Source organism: Ochotona princeps, chromosome 21, assembly GCF_030435755.1.
Source record: "Ochotona princeps isolate mOchPri1 chromosome 21, mOchPri1.hap1, whole genome shotgun sequence".
NCBI lineage: Eukaryota > Metazoa > Chordata > Mammalia > Lagomorpha > Ochotonidae > Ochotona > Ochotona princeps.
The window spans coordinates 18037460-18052923 of record NC_080852.1 but is presented as its reverse complement, the minus strand read 5'-3'; the positions used below and the strand labels follow the sequence as shown (position 1 = coordinate 18052923).

At 39.7% G+C, this 15464-nt stretch overlaps 1 long non-coding RNA gene and 1 other non-coding gene across 2 annotated transcripts in view; both read right to left on the bottom strand.

Annotated features, from left to right (window-relative positions):
- Positions 1 to 15464, bottom strand: part of LOC131482873 (uncharacterized) — a 363322-nt gene that overhangs the window by 80248 nt on the left and 267610 nt on the right. The gene's annotated exons all lie outside the window — the stretch shown is intronic.
- On the bottom strand, positions 2296 to 2400 carry LOC118760336 (U6 spliceosomal RNA). Its single transcript, XR_004996724.1, has one exon. It is a non-coding gene; the product is annotated as a U6 spliceosomal RNA (small nuclear RNA).

The following is a 15464-nucleotide window of genomic DNA, read 5'->3' as shown; positions in this document are numbered from 1 at the left end:
CTTTTTTAAAACTACCATTTATAATTTTACATTGATGCATACTAACTCTGCAATAATAAAAATGTTGTTGGGCATCATTATAAGCAATGGTGTTGTGACTTAACCACCTCTTGCAACACTGCTGGCATCCAGTCTTGCAGTGTGTGTTTGTATCGCAGCAGCTCTGCTTGTGATCTAGCTAAAGGTTAATACACTTAGGAAAGCAGCAGAGGATAGCCCAAGTACTTGTGTCTCTGCCACACATGTCAAAGACTCAGCTAGAACTCCAGGCTCCTGGGTTTGGCCTCTCATAGTCCCAGATACTGCAAGCTATCTCATTCACTCACTCTATCACTCTACCGCTCAAGTAAATAAAACTTTTACACTAAAATTAAAATGTTCAATAAGTCAAAAAGATCACAAATGGTTACCAGTACATTAAGTTTATGAATATAAACCATACTACAATATTATTGCAAGAAATTAACAAAGAAAAGAAGGAGGGAGGATTGAGCAAGGGAGGGGGGAAAGTATGTATGGTTATCTTTTTAGAGTTGTATCTATGAAATATTTTAAATTGATTCTCTTTATCTTAATAAAAACACCAACTAGAACATGTTCTTTAAATATTAGGAACAGGATATTTTCTCTTATTGTGATTTTTTTACTTATCTCCTTCTTAAAAAGAGTTGGTGAATGTGTTTTAAGAATTTACTTTGTTTTTATTAGAAGGGTAGAGTTACAGGATTAAGAGAGACAGACACAGCGAGATCTTCCATCCACTGATTCACTCTTGAAATGGCAGCAACAGTCAGAGCTCAGCCAATCCAAAGTTGGGAGCCTGGAGCTTACATTGGGTCTCCTACATGAGTGCAAGGGCCCAAGGATTTGGGCTATCTCCCACTGCCTTCCCAAGCAAAAGTAGAGAGCTGAATCAAAAGTAGAGCAGCTGGAAAAAACAAACTGGCATATGAGATGCTGGTGTCACAGGCAGAGGCTTAGCCAGTTATACCATGGCACTGGCTCCTTAATTTACCTCCTTTACCACAGGAACACGACATGCTTCCTAGAACTACAGAAGTGTCTTCCTTCCTTGCACTCCTTTTATATTTCCTTTGGATTGCTACCTATCTTAGACTTGGGCAAATGAATAAGTATGAAATATGGCTTCTATAAGGGCTGCTAAGCCAGCTCCAGCTACTCTAATAGGATTCATAGCACTGTTTTAGTAGCTCTGATGGGCTCGTTGAAGGGCATGGAATGAGGCCAGAAACTGCTTAATTTGAAGTTAATTAAATAGTGATGACAAGCCTTAATCTCCAACTTGTCATCAGATTGTAAACATTGATTGCAGCTGCAGCAATCTGTAATAAACCTATTGAAAGAAATCTTGACCAGAATGAAATGAGTACATTGGATTCCCAGACAAGGTCCAAAGAGGTAAGATCACAGAAATGCAGGCACCAGGAGAATTGAAGACCCAATAGGGCAAACACTAAAAGGCAGAATGGGTCAAATCTAAGACAACCAAACCAAACAAAGCATAGGTCCTAGATGCTGAATGAAGTAGGAGTGGACATAGAAAAACAAACGACTTGGAAACAATTCCAAATTGCCACACCTGTGCAAAAATAAGAAGGTACTTCAAACATTCCATGCAAATATGAAACTGAATTTACACTTACTTGACTACAAAAAATGAAATTGTTGCAGTTTGTTAGTAATCTGTCTTTTTTACAAACTCTTTGAAGACTTTCCATATACATGGTTTAAAAAAAAATTCACACCAAAACAAATCCACCTGCTAGTTCCATTTTCCACGAACTTTGTAAAGTCTCCTCATTGAGTTAAACCATTATATGTGTTGAGGCCTCTGGCTCACTGGTTATACCAGCAGAAGTGAGCCATAGCAGCAGCTTTCTAGAGGGGAAGCAAGGAAAATAATGACAGAGGCACTTACTTTGTGCAAAGCACTTGACATGTAATTTATCTGATAATTTTCATAATACTTTAAAAATAAGAAAATAAAAATAAGTTTTCCCCCTGTACTTTAAGGAAGAGTAGGTTAATTCTTAGAGAAGTAATCATCTAGCCAATAGATTTACAAATGATAGGTGACCCCAGACTAAGTCTGTAATATAAGCTCTAAATTCTAAGATGAATCTGCCTCAAGCAGTAAGACAATTTTGAGGAAGTGGGAGACTAATGAATGGTCAAGTTCATGCAGAAGAGAATATAACAATAACAACAAAAACCTCCCAAGAGGATGGGTATTATAGATGGCCTGGTGAAAAGATGTTCAGTAGCAAGTCTTTTTTTTTAATGGAATACTTCATGAATTTGCGTGTCATCCTTGCGCAGGGCCCATGCTAATCTTCTCTGTATCATTCCAATTTTAGTATATGTGCTGCTGAAGCGAACCCACAACTATTTCTTTTTAAGATTCATTTGCTTATGCAAAAAACAAACAGGCACAGAGAAATATTCTACCTGCTGGTTCACTCCTCAAATGGCTTTGTAACAGCCGAGGCTGGGCCAGGTTGAAGCCCAGAGCCAGAAACGCTACCTGGGTCTTACACATAGGTAGCCAGGACTCAAGTTCTTATGCCATCATCTGCTGCTTTGCCAACAACATTAGCTGAAAGCTGGATAGGAAGCAGAGAAGCTGTGACAGGAGCCAGCAGTCTAATGTAGGTATACCAAGCAAGGGCTTAACCCAGTAGGGGCACCACAGAGCTTGCTTTCTGGTGAACATCTGTTAATAATACTCTTTGTTCTAAGTACATCTGAGAAAGTGACTTCTTGTGCCTGATCCATGGGAAACACTTTCTGTCATGCAGAACATTGCCTTCCAAACACAACAGAATGATAATTCTCACCTCTTTGAAACAGCTTTTCCAGAGCCTCTTGATGACACAAGGACTTTCAAAAATACATAATGAGCAAAGTATGATGTATTGACAAGGAAGTATATACCAGGAAGCACTGGGCTTCATGGAACCCAGTGCTTTATCTGGCACTATGTGGGGATGAATCAAGCAAAAAGGAGTAGGTTAAAAAACAAAGTGTCCACCACTGGTAGAGCATGCAATCCTACTTCTGATCCAGCTCCCGAGTGCTGTGCCTGGGAAAGCAGCAGAGGACGGCCTGAGTTCCTGGGCCACTGTGCCCATGTGGCATACTGGGAAGTGCTCCTGGCTCGTGGCCTGTCCTGGACTAGTCCAGATCCTTGTAGTCATTTGGGAAGTGAATTCGTGGATGGATCTCTCCAAATGGCTCTCCTTCTTTCTCTGTAACTTTGACTTTCAAATAAATAAATATTTTTTTAAAAAAGAACTAGATATCATAATTTGAAAAAAAAAAACTGAAGTAGGGAAAAAATAAATTCCCCAGCCATTATTTAGTGAAGTAATATGTAATATCTCAAGCCACATATTTTTCCTATAGCATTGTAGAACAAAATTTTCAAAACACATTCATTCACTCATTCCCAAGACTGTTACAAATCTAGAGAAAAAAATCAATACAAAGATAATTCAGGTATATATGTCTAAGAATAAACTAAACATTAAGAATCAAAAAGTAGAGGCAGATGTTTGGCCTAGTGGTTAAGATGCTTACATAGTATGGTGCATGAATTGAAGTTCCATACTCATTTCTGATTTCAGATTCCAGCAATGATGGCTAAAAAGCAGTTAACTCCCTGTCACCCATATGAGAGAACTGGGCTGAGTTCCAGGATCCTAGTTTTGATCTAGTGGGTAACAGTTCTGAGAAGCAACCAAGAAGGGAGCTAGCAAATAGGAAATATTCTCTCTCTCTCTCTCTCTCTCTCTCTCTCTCTCTCTCTCTCTCTCTGTGTGTGTGTGTGTGTCTCAGTCCCTCATTTTCCCAACAAGGAAATGCAATTTTTTGGAAAAAAATTTAATGTAATATGTGTGCAATGAAAATTGTGGTAAGTGTTCAAATAATAAGTAAACAAATGCTATTTTTCAAAAAAGAGATATATTTGAAAAGCCACACAAACAGAATAGGTGTGGGACAGGCCAGGCTAAGCTATAGCACCTGCCAGGTCACATGAGAGCTGGATCTGGGGGTGGAACAGGTTGTGCAAGATTGTAACACCCATCAGTGAGAGCCAGAATGAGTGTGGGTCAGTCAGGCTAGGCCACAGCACTCACCTGGTGAGTGCCAGGACTGGGGGCAGCCATGTTAGTCTGGGCAACAGTGTCCACTTGCACACACAAAATCCATTACTGACAAAGGGCCTGGTAAGAGAACTTGGAGAACTCCCCTGCTAGGTCACAGCTTCTGCTGGTGAGTGGAAGAGTTGGGGCTGGGGGCAGGCTAGACCAAGTTGGCTGCAGTACCCATTGGCATATGTGTGGCCATGTCTGGGGATGGGTTGGGCTGGACCAGTTCACAATATGCACTGGCACAAGTGAGAATTAGGTGCAGATTGGGCACATTTGAACTGCAGCACCAGCCAGTTCATCAGTGCTGCTATTGGGAGTGGGCTTGGCTAGGCTAGGCTGCTGCATCTGCTGGTAACAGCTGGACTGGGGGCGGGTTGGTCTGAGCCAGGTTGTAGCACCAACTGCCAAATGCTGAGACTAGGGGCAGGCCATAGATGGCCACAGCACACGCTGGCACACACAAGACTCAGGGCTGGGAGCAGGCCTAGTAGGAGAACCTCCAGGACTCTTCTGCTGGGCTATGCTTCCAAGGGTGAGCATGAGAGCTGTCACTGGGGATGGACCAAGCTGGGGTAGGCAGCTGCACCTTCTGGAACACATGAGAGCCATAAAGAGTGTGGGCCAGCTGGGTGAGGCCATAGGGTTAGCTGACAAGTGTCAGAACTGAGCGCAAGTCATGTAAGGCCTGATTACAGTACCCCTGGCAGGTACAAGATCCAGGGGTGGGAGCATGCCTGACAAGATAACCGTGGGCATTCCCCTGCTAACCTTAATTTTCCACTGATGAGCAGGAGAACCAGACCTGGGGGTGGGCTAGCCTGGATAAGGTCACAGCATCTGTCAGCATGTGTAAGAGCTGGAAATGGGGCAGACTGGGCTGAGCTAAGCCACAGCACCCACAGCTGTGCATGAGAGCCAGGCAGGATGTGGGATGGGTCGGGTTAAGCCACAGCAAATGCTGGCACACACAAAAACCAGGGCAGGGGTTATTGGGAGTCACCCCAACAAGGCCACAGCACCCACTGTTATACATGAAGACCAACTCTTTGGTGAGCTGGCTGGGCTGGGCTGGGCCATAGCACCTGTCAGTTCCTATGAGATACAGGGCTCAGGCAGAAATGACCAACCTGCATCCACTGGTATGTACACTGGCTGGTGCAGGTGACAGAATGCATCTAACCCTGTGCTGGCTGGTGCACTGAAGAGTAAATTCAGGTCACTCCAAGCAAGGTGTCTTGTGGGACCACCTGACTAGACTGCTAGACTCAGACCCTGGCCACAGGAAAAATAGAAGGATGTGTAGTCCAACTTTGGAGTGCATATATTGGGACTGGGCCTCCTCAGTTGTTGACACCTGTACAGTGGACAGCATGTCCAAATACACATGGAGGACATGACCACCAGGTCATATAGGCCAGCAAGGGGCATCCACTACCTTGTCAGAGGATGGAAAGCGGAACAGGTTGGACAATTTTCCTAGCCAAACTTTGTAGCAGGTTCTTGGGTCTGTGGATGCACTAAGGCGGACTTTTTCAACCAACAGAACTTGGAAAGATTTTCTCAACTTTCTCAACAAAGTTGACAATGTCTTGGGGCCTATCAAGACCACTCAGTTAACACCCATATCAGGGTGTCTGAGATATCATCAAATGACCATCCCCCATCCCTGGGTGCTAATGTAGTTTCACAACAAGGCATAGCCACCACATCCTCTCCTGCAGATCCAGGAGAAAAAAAAAAATTGAAGCATTTGTCCCACCCACCTTCCCCTATACCAGACCCTTCTCACCAAATCACAGGACCACATGGCCATCCATCCCTCACAACTATGTAATCAATATTAAAAAAGAAAACAAATTTTAAAAAAAGAAGAAGAAAGAAAGAAAAGCCTGGCCAGAATCAGGAGCTTGGAAGATGATCTGGGTTTCCAATATGAATGTGAAGGGCCCAAGCACTCGGCCATCTTCCACTGTTTTCCTTAGCATATTGGCAGGGAATTGGATTGTAAGTACAGCAGTCAGGACTCAAATACATGCTCATTTGGGATCCCACATCCCTGATCCAGTTGTGATCATTCTAAAGTATCCTAACTGACGCGATTACAGCAAAACTGAACTCTGCACATATTTTCACTAGTGGTAAACTTCTGCTTTACTCATCGCTGTGTGAGCTTCACCATGATGGGGCTGCTTCACCTTGTTCATTACAGAATCATCAGTATAACCACATGTGGTACATATGAAATATGCTTTGAATAAATTAATGAGCATGGTACTAAATGTGCATACAAACTCCCTTATAAAAACTTTCTTTCCAGGCCAATGTTAAGCAGGTAAACCCACTGCTTCCGATGTTGGTCATCCATATCCGAGTGTTGATTCCTGTCCCAGCTGCTCTATCTCCAATCTCACATTCTGGTAGTACATGCAAGAAAGCAGTGGAAGACGGCCCAGGTGTTTGGGTCTCTGAGACCCATGTTAGCGAAGAGGATGGAGTTCCTGGTTCTTGGTTTCAGCCTCACCCACAACTGGCTGCTGATGCTAATAAGGTAGTGAATTAGAGAATGGAAAAACCTCTTACTCTCCCCTTCTTTCTCTCTCTCTGTTTTCATTCTTTCTTGCAAATGAATAAATCTTTTGAAAACAACTTTCTTGTGCTTTGCTTTTTACTATTTTGTACCTTACAATTGAACTTTCTTAAATAATTAACAAACGTGAAAGCCAGTCACTTGCCTCTTGATTAACAGTCAGGGTCTCCTGTCCAAGAAGCCATTTAGTTTCATTAAAAATTAATAATTTTCCACAAAATAAATATACACTATACATAGTACATCAAGGATTCCATTTTTTAATAAGAAATTAAGTAATGCAGAACGAATCTATTAACTAGATTAGAACTTCATGAACTTGCTCTCTAAGTCATCATTCATTTACTACTTATTTCTCTTCTGATTTATACAATTATTTATCCAAGAAAAAGCAGTTCTGAAGAACAAGAGTAAATAACATAGGTGGGTTGTCATGCTCTGTTTAACATCTGCAGAATTACACGATGCATTTTTATTACATGTTTCAGCTACGCTATTCCTTCTGTTATATGAGGAATAGGTTACAGCAAATCAATACAAATCTAGGGCACCAGATGTAAGATGTTAAGGATCTATTCATTCAAAAATTATGAACCATGCCAAAGAACTTAGTTAAGTCAAATCTAAATTAAATTATTGATCTTAATTCATTTTTCCTTTTTTGAGATAATTATCTCCTGAGTTTTTTCTAACATACATTGTTGCCTATACAGCAAATGAATCATTTTGTTCTAGGCTCACCATGTCTGGTGAATGAGAATTTTCTAAAATTAATTATTTTGCTTGCTGGCCACACTCAAATTTATTTATAAGCTGAATTCCTCTCATGTAAACATCTAAATACACAGCATAAAAATGTATAAAAATGTTAGCATGAACTCAAGGAGGGTAAGATTTCTTTTTTTTAATACAAAAAAAACAAAGAAATAAATGGAAGATTATTTTTTCTTTGTAACATTCCACAACTTTATGGTTCATGACATATTTCATTAATGAAGACAAAATATATTTGCCTCATCTTTTAAAATGACTTAAGTATTTTACTAAGCAAAAAGATCTAGTCAACATGTGTTGAATGAAGTTTTCTCAGCTTTCATACCTAAAGGTCTTTCAAGATACAGAACCTCAAGTTCCGTAAACAGTTTTACCAATTGCTTTGGAGATTTCTTCAAATACCAAGAACTTTTATCCCTTATCAATCCCCAACGTGACCAAAGAATGTGGCTTGAACTGGGATCTTTTTGCTCCTTCCGAGAAGGGAAAATGTGCAAATATTTTGTAGGAAATGTAAATTCCACAGACTCATGTTAATTCATGAAACAGAAGCTGACATAGGGCTTCTTGTTAGGAATGATCTTTGCATTAGAGCTGAAACTTTTTCCTATTGGGAAAACATTTTTTATTTAACACAGTAGTGCCAGATACATAGGCCTCTTTATTTTCTCTAACGGAGACCCCCATCATTTTTACTGGTGCAGCACCAAAGGAAGCAGAAATCATTGCTGACATTTGGTTGGAACATTTGTATCAAAATGTAGCGAAATGTCTTCACAGAATCTGATTAAGAAAACATGTGTTTTTGGGCCCGGAGGCATGGCCTGGAGGCTAAAGTCCTCGCCTTGAACACCCCAGGATCCCATATGGACTCCGATTCTAATCCAGGCAGCTCCACTTCCCATCCAGCTCCCTGCTTGTGGCCTGGAAAGGCAGTTGAGGACGGCCCAAGGCTTTGGGACCCTGTACCCGTGTCGGAGACCTGGAGGAGGTTCCCAGCTTCAGATCGGCGCACACTGGCCCGTTGTGGCTCACTTGGGGGGTGCATCATCGGACGGAAGATCTTCTTCTCTGTCTCTCCTCCTCTCTCTGTATATCTGACTTTGTAATAAAAATAAATAAATCTTTAAAAAAAAAAACATGTGTTTTTGAACTGTAATACTGCAATAAGGTGGAGGAATCCACCAGGGGGGAAGGGCGTGGGGAGGGGTGGGGGGATTCCAAGAGCCTATGAAACTGTCACATAATGCAAAATAATTAATAAAAAAATAAAAAAAAGAAAAAAAAGAAAGAAAACATGTGTTGGCCGGGTGTGATGGCCTAGCAGCTAAAGTCTTCGCTTTGCGTATGCCTGGATCCCATATGGATGCCAGTGCATGTTCTGGCTACTCCACTTCCCATCCAGCTCCCTGCTTATGACCTGGGAAAGCAGTTTAGGATGGCCCAAAGATCTGGGACCCTGCACCCGCGTGGAAGACCTGGAGGAAGCTCCTGGCTCCTGGCTTTGGATTAACTCCTCTTCGGCCCATTGTGGCCACTTGGGGAATGTATCAGTGTAAGGAAGATTTTTCTCTGTCTTTCTCTCCATAAATCTGTCTTTCAATAAAAAATAAATAGATCTTAAAAAAAAAAAAAGAAAACACGTGAACTCACAAAAGCTCTCTTTCCCCACCCCCCTCTCTCTCTGAGGTAGAGAAACATCTACTGCTTTTTGTCAGGCTGTCACGCTGAGAAGTGCCCAACATCAGGTATATATCCCTGTTTCACAGAAATGCCATTCTCAGTTGCTGAGACAAGGGGATCCAAGCCCCGCAGCTGGCCTGAAGGACTCCTTCTCCCAAGATCTGTTCCAAAGCAGAGTGCCCTTTACAATGGAAATCAGTGTCATCTGAGGAAAACTCCAATACTAGTGGGAAAAAAAAGTCTCTTGTGTATCCATCTCTCTCCACTGTATTTTTGTATTTTTTCTAGGTGACAGGAAATCAGGGCAAACCAGGAATGCAAGAAGTCAAAGCACTATAGAGTTGGGAAAGGGCAGTTTCAAAGAGGAAAAGACTCAAGCTTCCCTCCGCACAGAAATGCAGAATGCTGTCTAAGGGAGGGCAGGAAGCTGGCTCTCTTCAGGCCCAGTCATAGGTCACAGATGCTTTCTGCAGTTCGTTTCAGAAGATACTGCCACACTTAGCTGTGGTGCTCTCAGGCATGGCATGGAATCCATTTTTCAGAGGATGGACTCAAAGGAACTACCGAACCCCAATAAATTGGATCAAACTGGCCTCCATATATGAATGATAAATTTTGGCCCAAAGCTGCCTCTGTTCATAGGAAACTGTACCCTAGAGGAATTTAACTGATCCTAAGAGTATTCCTCTATAATGGAACAACTGACATTCAGTTAATCATAGCAGCTAAACCTCCAGCCAATAAGAGACCAAAGGCTGACAAAACATGACTGACTGTATAAGGCAAATACCAACATAAGCCAATAAGAATGTTTCTGTAGGTCACATCCTTCTCCATGATTATAAATATAACTTATATAGGTGTGGGGGAAAGGGAGGCATTCTTAACCATTTTTGCATTTGGACACTGCCAACTTTACAGCATTCCCCCACCCCCCTTACTCAAATAGATATGGTTAATTGGAGCTGATCCGAGGCTTCGTTTGACAAAAACCAATGTATAAATACAGAATGTCAAAGCAGTAGTCTATAATTTGCAATAACCATGTTATTGTTGCACAAATGTCAGAACGACCAGTTCTTCACTCCCTTCCTGTAGACATCCTCCATGTAAAGCCAAATCCTAATCAGGCAGCAATCTGACATGTAAGGAATCCAAACAAGAGGAACTCATTTGATGAATTAAATGTTAAATGGCATCAGGGGAAATAGAGTCACCAATGGGAGAGAACAGACAATACGTATTGGCTGAAGCTCCCTGTATCCATTGCCATAACGGGAATGGCCCTGCCAATAAAATAGCAACACTCCAACTCCCTCATAGGAGGTCTTGGCTCTTCCAAAAACTATTACATGTGCATTCTTTTCTACCTTTTCTACCTTTCTACCTTTACTTACCATCTGTAAGTAACTACAATTTGAATGCCAGGCCCTTTTGCTGTTCTAAGACAGCAACATTATTTTTCTCCTGTGAATTAAAATACACTCAATGTTCCAAATGATCATATGAAAAATAAAATTAAAAATACATTCTTTTTTTCACCAGAATTGTATGGGTGAGTAATTTTTCAGTGTCTATGTAAAAACTTTAGGTTAGCAGTACAAAATCTTCTTTAAAAAACAGATACAAGCCAGTCAATTATTGGTAATCCACACTGTCCACCTAATATACATTATAGTAAAGTAAACTCACACCTTAAATTCTTCCATGTTGGTTTTCATTAACAAAGGCTCATAAACAGCTTTCTATGTCTAAGTAATACCATGACGCATACTTTAACATCACCTTTTTGCCAAAACTTGTGATTATTTCCATAAGAAACGTTCTGATACATAGAACTGCTGGGTCATAGGGTGTGCATCGACTCGTCCACGCACATATTGTCTAATGCTGCTTCCACGTAATACCGGGAGTTCCTTAGTTGCGGCTGTGTAACAGAAGGCCAACTGTTTTCACACCTTGGTCCTGTTCATGGAATTTCTGACTCCTGACCTAAAGACTGTAACTAACTATAGACAGAATCCAGACATCTATTCTACAATGGAACAAGGACAGCCCATTCTGTAAAATTCAACATGACTATAAGCAGACCTCTTCTATTGCAACCGGTTTTCCCCTTCATTATTTTAATCAGTCCAAAGGTTCTACATTTTACTACTTTAGTATCTTTAGACTACTAGTAAAAATTACTATTAGAGAAACATTGCTCCAATATTAACTACAAAAATTATCAAAACCTTAGACATAAATCAGAACTAAGTAAAAAAATGTGATGTCATAAAGTCTTCTCTTAACAATATTGCACAACATTGTTTATAATAAATAAGTTTAGATATTGTTATGCATTTAACGAAAAAATTGTTGTTAGACAAAACTACTTGAAATATATTTCTTAGATCTTTAATTTTAAGCAACTAAGAAATTTCAACTAGATCCCTTATTATTCATGAGCAAGACTTGGAAACAGAGCTAAGAAAAAATAATACTGTACCTGTTTTTGAAAATAATCATAAACACCATGTATGAAGTATTATTAATTTTTCATCAATTAAATTTTAATCTACAGGACTATATTACATGCAAAAAAATCTACACACAAACACACAGTCCATGAGACATTTTTTTACTGTCATTACTGTAAGAGCCATTTAAGAGATTTTCTATGGGATAAAGATTGGGTGATTTATCATGGTTTTATGTTCCTTTAATCTGCTCCATCTTCCCATTGTAAAATAAATATTGGTTTTAAAATAAATGGTTCTGCCCAGGGTTTGATGAGAAAAATTGCCCTGTAAATCACAGGTTCACATGTGCCAAACTCTCAGTCCAACGTTAACTAGCCTATTCTGAAGAAAAATAAGACAATTTTATGAAACCAAACCTAAGGAAGACAGTTATATAAGTACATTATCAATGCTATCATGTTGGAGACGTGAGCTTCTTCACCCCAGTTCTTTGTTTATTCTCTAAACCCTCTAAATCAGGACTGATAGCAACAAGGACTCCAAACGGAATTTTTTTTAATGTGTTCTTTACTATGAAATCTATCTTTAAAGATAGTCTTTCCAACTCTAATATTCAAGCTTAGTAACTGAAAATAAACACAAGGATAATTTGAGAATAGCCTATTAATACTTTCATCAATCATGTTTTTCATACATTCAGGGCCAAATTGATTAATAGTTTCTTAGAATATTTTACAGAGCTCATAAAAATCAACAGTATCTATCTGTTTCTCTTTAATACGCATACAGGTTAAAATGCTCTGAAGATTGGGCCTGGCGCGATGGCCTAGCAACTAAAGTCCTTGCCCTGACCAAGCCAGGATCCTATATGGATATTTCTAATCCTGGCAGCTCCATTTCCCATCCAACTCCCTGCTTGTGGCCTGGGAAAGCAGTCGAGGACAGCCTAAAGACTTGGGACCCTGCACCTATGTGGGAGAACTGGATGAGGCTCCAGGTTCCTGGACTGAGTACAAAATGGGAGCTGGGAACTCCATGCAGATCTCTCACTTAGCTGACAGAAGCCCAGCTCCTTGAGTCATAAACTGCGACTCCGGCATCTGCACTGGCAGGAATGACAAAGGTTTCAGGAGCTGGAGCTTGAAATCACACCAAGGTACTGTGACATGGATTGTCAAGGGCCCAGCCAACTAGATTATACATCAACTCAACATTATCTTGCCTTCCTTCAGTTCCTTTTTGTGGAACAGTAGGTGGAGTGAGTTACTAAATTCTCAAAATCCAATGTGTACAAGTTTTCCACTACAGCATATCTCAATTCCTGCTGGTCATACTTTAAGAATCCAAGAAGCTGTGGTAGATACTTCAATTCTGTTACCTTACTTTCCAGTTTCTTTTCCTCCATCTTCAGCAACTTGTCCACAGATCACACCTTAAGTAACATGACAAAAAGCACTTTTTCTCTCACAATGGCATCTCTTAAATTTCTCTTCAAGAATTCTCTGTATATTTGACAAATGAAGTTCCTTATTTTGGACAAGTCCAACACTTAAATTAACCTACTCCTGATTGTAACTCTCTGTATTTCCTTGCAGTAGAGAAATACCCATTCCAGAGGATGAATTAAGACGTCTCCTTAGCTCTCCCTCTCTACAAGCAATCACTGTTCTAAATGAAGTTAGTTTATTTCCTTGCCATGATGTTTTTCTACTTCCTTTACAGCTTATGTTAAGTTTTTGCATAAAGGCACTAACAAGGGAAAATGTTTGCATTTTTTAGAGACATGCGAATTTAAGACACTTCCTTTGGACAAATCTGTACCATATTCCATAGTAATTGTTGAAACTGAATCAAGCACCTTCCTACCTTTCTGCCCTATGATTTCTTGTGGGTTTTTCATTCACCACTTTGATAAACAGTTTAACTTTTGCTGTTTTTAAATCCCATACCGTGCCCTAGACTGGATAATTTCTATTCATTATTCAAGTCACAATTTAAATGTCACTCTTTTAAGTAAACTTTGCAAATCTGCCCTTCACCCAGTAAGTTAACCACTGTTAATCTTCTTATACAGTACTTTAAACAACTGTAAGTATCTACTTTTGTAATGATTTTTTAATATCCATTTCATTCATAAAAATAGAAGTTAGCAATAGCACAATTCTAAATAGAACAAATGTTCATTAATATTGGTTGAGTGAAGAATTAATTTCCATTCCAGGAAGTCAGACTCATTCTAAATATTAGATTTTTCAGTTCCTAGTTGGAACACTATCTTACAATGTGTGTATCAAGCACATTAATTAGAGTGCATGTTTTCAAGTATACTGGTATCAAGAAGCTATTCATAGTATTCTTAAACTTTTACTCAGTAGAAATTGATATGTAAGTCTCCCTTTTTTATTTTGTATATTGTGTCTGCTCTCTCACTCTCTCTCCTATTCTCTTTGTGTGTGTCTTGTCTTTCTGATGAATTAATCAAGTTTACTAAGTGTTAATGTGTTTTTATTCTTCCAAAAGTGCTTTCTGCTTTTCTGATCTTCTCTATTTTTTTAATTTCATTTCAATATTTCTTATTTTTTCCTTCCTTATACTGTATTTGTGCTTCCTGTTACTGTGTTCATGTTTTTTTTTTTAAGAGGAACATTTTTTTTTGTAAAGACTTGTTTATTTTATTACAGCCAGATATACACAGAGGAGGAGAGACAGAGAGGAAGATCCTCCGTCCGATGATTGACTCCCCAAGTGAGCTGCAACGGGCCGATGTGCACCGATCCGAAGCCAGGAACCAGGAACCTCCTCGGGGACTCCCACGTGGGTGCAGTGTCCCAATGCATTAGGCCGTCCTCAACTGCCTTCCCAGGCCACAAGGAGGGAGCTGGATGGGAAGTGGAGCCGCCAGGACCAGAACCACATGGGATCCCGGGGCCCCCAAGGCGAGGACCCTCAGCCGCTAGGCCACATACTGTGTTTATACCTTTATGTTTTAATAGCTGAAATCACTAATATGTCTCCTTTCACTTCTAATATATCAATTTATAAATTTATATATTTCCCTCATACACTTGTTTATTCCTTAAGATTTTAAGAATATACTACTTTCTATCCTCACCTCTCTCTGATTTGAGAATTATCTAGAGGTGTGATTTTGGGTTTTTAAAGGTATTGAACTTTGAATGAATAGTAGCTTCCAACCTTATAATTTCTTTCCTCTGACATAAAGAACACAGTAAAAATAATTTTTATTCATCAGTTTTAAGGCTTCCTGTGTTTGTATAATCTCTACTAATAGAATTCAAAGTTTTACATAAGTGCTTTTACCAATTCTTTTTAATCCATGCTAGCTTTTAGTGTTTTTGATTTAGTGTTACAGGGAAATGTTTAAAATTCCTAAATTATGATTGTGCATATTCTCAGCTCTTCCTGACAATTCTGTTGAGTTTTAGCTCATACATTTTGAAAAGGTACTAAATCTTCAAGTGAATGGTTCTTTTATTATGAAGTAATTGTTTATCTTTAATAATACTTTCTGTTATATTAAAACAGTATCATCAGCTTTCTTTTGAATGGTATTTGTATTACCTGTCAATTGGCATTTACTTTCTTTCTGTCTTCCCACGTCATGATTTCTGTGTCCTTCACAATTTGTGAAGAGAACACTGCTGTGCCCTCAGAGAACCTAAGAATATTTGGCTACTGGCAGAAAATAGTGAATCATTTTTTTATTTGTTGTCATTTCTGATAAATGTGTCCTTATTCCAATCTCCTAATTAATTCCAG